Here is a 5,086-nt window from a genome sequence, read left to right as displayed (position 1 = left end):
CTTGGCACAGTCCGCAAGAATACTGAGGCCTTTCAAATGCAATCTAGTAGGTGGAACTATCACGTGGTTTTTTCTTTTTCGTGTTGTAGAGCCTAAAGGCCTGCACTCTCTTTGTTTTGGGTGTAAGACTTGGATGTTGGTGAATGTGGCCCCGAACTGCTCGAGGATTGGATCCAGTAGGAGCAGGCTCATGCAATGTACATAAGCGTGCTCACCAACGGAGGTGTTCTTATCAATGGAGTTGGTGCTTAGGGATGTGGAACTATCTTGGGGGTTTAGAACCATTGTTCACGAAACACCAAGGTGTAAGGTAAAATGAATTGCAAAAATTTCGAAAGACCTTCAAAATTTAAAGAAGAAAGTTTAAAACTATAACCTTGAAAATTCTTGGTTATAAAAATGGCAGATACGTGTAATCCGATTCAAAAATCAGAGTTTTGTAACTACTGCTAGAAATGTTTTGGGGTGTTTTAAGTACGAGAGGGGTAAAAAATGTGTGACACGAGGAAGTGTGGCAAGTACTGGGACGAAAAGACATTCTGATCTCATGCGCGGAACAAAAAAGGATGGGTCGGTCACCGGTGTTTGGGGGGGGGGGGGGGCGCGGCTTAGCGTGGGAAACTGTCTAGAACTGTGCCACACGCAGGAACGCCAACAACCTTTTTCTCCTCCACCCGCTAAGAGGACTTCACCATACTTAACTGGTTGGTGCTTGAGGCATTGAGAAGAAGGAAGCTTGGGGCGCAAGCGGGGAGGGCATAATATAACCAGCAGCGGGAGAGGGGGGCGCTCGGGTGGATAGAAGATAACACACGCACGCACACACACACTCACTCACTCACTCTCTCTCGTGTTTCGTCCCGTCGCGTCTCATCTGGTCCCGTCTCGTCTCTGGGTATGCTATCACATGTCTGTGCTAAGACTGACTTAGGAGGAGCAAAGAACCTACGAGGAATACCAGGAAGAGAGGTCGGGGAAGGATGGCATCGGCCATGGTGGGCGAGCTGTGGTCGCTGATGGGGGCCCTGGCGCTCTTGCAGGCGTTCCTGCCGCCGCGGCTGCGGCTCTTGCTGGAGGAGCAGCTGGAGGCGGCCTGGCAGTGGCTGTGCGGCCGCTTCCACCGCCACACCACCATCGAGATCCACGAGGACGTCCCCGGCACCTTCAAGGGCAGCAACCTCCTCTACCACCACGTGGAGGCCTATCTCGGCTCCCTCGATCGCCTTCAGGCCGCCGACGGCGTCCACGTGCACCGCTCTTACGACGAGTCCGCCCTCTCCTTCTCCCTTCCGGCCCACCAGACCATCCCGGACTGCTTCCGGGGCGCCCCCGTCTCCTGGACCCACCACGTCACGCGTGGCGAGCCCCCCTCCGGCCACGTCTCCCCCTGGGATTTCCGCCCCTCCCGCCGCGACGCCTCCCGCAGCTTCTGCCTCACCCTCCTCAAATCCGACCGTCCACGTGTCCTCTCCGCCTACCTGGACCACATCGCCGCCGTCGCCGGGGAGCTCGAGCGCCAGAAGACGCGGCGGAAGCTCTACACCAACGACGGGGCGGACTGGGAGGATGTGGACTTCAAGCACCCCTCGACCTTCGAAACCCTAGCTATGGCAGCCGACCTCAAGGATACCATCAGGGCCGACCTGCGGGCCTTCGCGCAGGGGGAGCGCTTCCACCACCGCGTCGGGCGCGCCTGGAAGCGCGGCTACCTCCTCTACGGCCCCCCCGGCACAGGCAAGTCCAGCATGATCGCCGCCATGGCCAACTTCCTCAACTACGACATCTACGACCTCGAGCTCACCAGCGTCTCCAACAACTCCCAGCTCAAGTCCCTTCTCATCCGAACGCACCGCAAGTCCATCATCGTCATAGAGGATATTGACTGCTCGTTGGACCTCTCTGACAGAGGAGCGCAGAAGAAGGAGAGCAGCAAAAAGCTGACGCCGGATGACGCGAAGATTAAAGAAGACGCTAAAACGGCAGAAAGCAAGGTGACCCTGTCGGGGCTGCTGAATTTCACAGACGGTCTATGGTCTTGCTGCGGGGAGGAGAGGATCTTCGTGTTTACAACCAATCATAAGGAGAGGCTGGACCCGGCCTTGCTGAGGCCCGGCAGGATGGACGTCCATATCCTGCTGTCTTACTGCACCTTCGCTGCCTTCAAGGTCCTGGCCGCGAATTACCTCGGCGTCCGGGATGAGCACAAGCTCTTACCCGAATTGGAAAGCTTCTTCTCCAGCGAGAAGTCGAAGCAGGTCACGCCGGCGGAGGTGGTGGAGCTCCTCATCAGCAACAAGGACGCCGACCCGGACTCGGCCCTTACGCGAGTGCTGGCGACTCTGCGGGAGGCCAAGGCCACTCCCAATCAGGAAGGCGGCGACGCCATGTCAGCGCCCGCGTCGTCTCTCAGCAAGAGCCGCAGCGGCCTCAAGCGCCTCATCAAGCTACAGTACAGCTTGCTGACGCGGCTGCCGTCGTCCAAGGCCAGGCGGGCGGGTGGTGGTGGTGGGTCAAAGAAAGCATGCGATGATGATGGCGACAAGGACCTCTGAAAGCTCTCCCACCAAGAACCGAAGCTTTCTTATTATCAATCCTGTAGTATACCTACTGATGCACTGTACATAACTGTATTACACACTGTACGTGATACGATCCTTCCATTTCATGGCAGTTTTCTTATAATGCCATGTTCCGCTCCGCTGGGGAGCTCTGGTTGCCCGGTCTGTATACCAGAGAGACACTAGGAAATCCCCCTCTCAACCCTCTGCACTGTACTCTTTTCTGGATCATCACCTCCGTCTCCTCCTCCTTCTCTGGGCCCCGTCTCATCAGAATGACCGCGGCAGGGCTGACGCGGCGCCTTACCTTTACCTTTTGTTTCTCTTTTCTTTTTGCGGCTTTTTTTATTAAGAGCGAGCTTTTTGCTTTTTCTTTTTTCTTTGCAATTTGGAGTGTCGTTTTTAGAGAACCTGCCCACATTGGGGACTTCCATACTCCAGACTCCAGACTCCAGCCAGCCACGCCACACGTGTTTCGTTTGAAGACTACACAAGCCGGTCAAGCTACACAACATGTACGCAAGAAACTGGTCAAGCTTCTATGTGGCAAGCCCGTGATTGGAGTCTAAATCCCCAAGTCCCACAATAAAAATGCCAAGGTTTAGATTGCAACTAAACGTTATGTTAAGTGAACTTCGAGATTCTCATCACCTCCAGGTGGTGGTGGTGGTGGTGGTGGTGGTGGTGGTGGTGGTGTGGTCATGAATCTTACACAATAGCCACACCACTTGGTCACATGAGTGGTGCTTGCACCTTAGTCGGAGGCATGAACCTTTGTGACCAACGAGATGACTGGTGGTTGCATCACCAAGTGGTAGACCAAACATTAGGGGTTGTGTGAAATGTTCATCATCGATTCTGTTCTATCTTTTATCCCATATGGTTGCGCATTGCACTTTTAAACTCTACTTTGTGCAGTCAAACAAGATGTTTGGTTTTCCAAAGGTTTTTCTTTTCTCAAATCTATCAACGGTCACATAGGCAATGGCAGTTTGTTCGATAACCCACCTTCATCCATGGTGTGACCAAACCTTGAAGATTGAGATTGTGCACTTTTGTCAAACCTAAAAGTTCAACTTCAGTAAGAGTGGACAAATTAGTTTGAAAAGGGTGGAGACCATAGAAATTCTACTTGGCATTCAAAATTGACCACCAATTTTCATCTAAGATGGGGGAGCTAAAATGTAGCACACATGTAGGAAAACTCAATTTTTATGGGCTTGACCCTTTGTGTGACCAACATTCTGAATAGGCTATGAGGAACCCAACTTCTTATTGGTTCTTCCCTACTATTGCAAGGTCTCTTGACTCATTAAGAGTGATGACTTTCCATCCTTTTGCACAAAGAAGGTTAGTTAAGTGGCAATACTAACTTGAGGATAGCTCTACTTCAAAATGAGCAGAGCACAATATAACGATTGAATCGAATAGCTATTGTGAGCTATTAGTACAGAAAGAGTGGTAAGGTGGTCAACACCATGGTGGATGCATTTGAAATTACAATAATGTCCAAGTCTAGAAAGTTTAGAGCTATATTGGACTGTGGCCAAGTGGAGAAACCCATCTTATGCTTGAGTATTTACTCACATAAGAGAGACATTAAGGGGAAAAGGTGCTCCAATGGGTGCTCCCCAAGAGATGATAATGTAACAAACAAGCTAAGAGGGAGAGAGAGGAAGAATGATCTAGGAGTGAGTACTCTTGATCATCCTTGTCCCAGAAACAATTCTTGATTTTTCTCTTCGATTCGCTAGTTACTCATGCCAAGATTGAATCCCAAGCTCCACCCCCTTACCGAGGAAATGGCCTCCAATATTATTATTGCTCTATCCTCCTCAATCACTTTGCCTTGACTCACTTTCACACTGACTCCTAACTCTTGCTATCAAGAGTAGCAAGCAAAGAGAGGATAGAGGAGGAGGACAATATGCGAATCCCAACAATCTTTTTCATGTGAAACTCTTGCAAGCATCATTCTTTTAACAATTGTTGATATGTCAATATATTGTCCAAAAGTTACATACAACAGTACATCAACTCACACTTTCATAGGCTTTTTGAAATTTGTCAAAATAAGGTAGATCTATAATTCACATAAAATAATCAGTCAATCATGGAGACCACCATGTAACATAACTTGAAGTTTGGGAATACCATCTTGAGGTGTATTGAGAACTAAGCCATCTTCCAAAATTCCCATAGTGCATATTCATATTTTATTAATATTCATAAAATCTTTGGTATATCCTAGGCACTCAATATATCTATATTTTATTAATGCTCACAAAATCTTTGGTATATCCTTTGCTTATAATGAGAGAGAGAGTCCTATCAATCATAAATGTAGGTTCTCTCAAAAGACATCTACATTTTGTTTGAAGCATGTTTCACACTCGTTTCACATCATGTACAATTGAGGTCCTCATACAAGATGGGTTCTTCTATTATGCATTTGCTTATGTAGGAGCATGAAGAATCTAGGCTACCTAAAAACTAACTCAAATTTTTTTTGGAGAGGTGCATAGAAT

At 49.2% G+C, this 5,086-nt stretch overlaps 1 pseudogene; it reads left to right on the top strand.

Annotated features, from left to right (window-relative positions):
• Positions 1 to 705: 705 nt before the first annotated feature.
• Positions 706 to 2,934, top strand: LOC148016925 (AAA-ATPase At4g25835 pseudogene; annotated as a pseudogene).
• The last annotated feature ends 2,152 nt before the right edge of the window (positions 2,935 to 5,086 follow it).

The sequence above is a fragment of the Lygodium microphyllum genome, chromosome 22 (assembly GCF_053477565.2).
Source record: "Lygodium microphyllum isolate KBCC chromosome 22, Lygodium_microphyllum_v1.1.10, whole genome shotgun sequence".
NCBI classification, from domain to species: Eukaryota; Viridiplantae; Streptophyta; class Polypodiopsida; order Schizaeales; family Lygodiaceae; genus Lygodium; species Lygodium microphyllum.
Note: the sequence above shows the minus strand (reverse complement) of the source record. Positions and strands in the feature narration are given on the sequence as shown.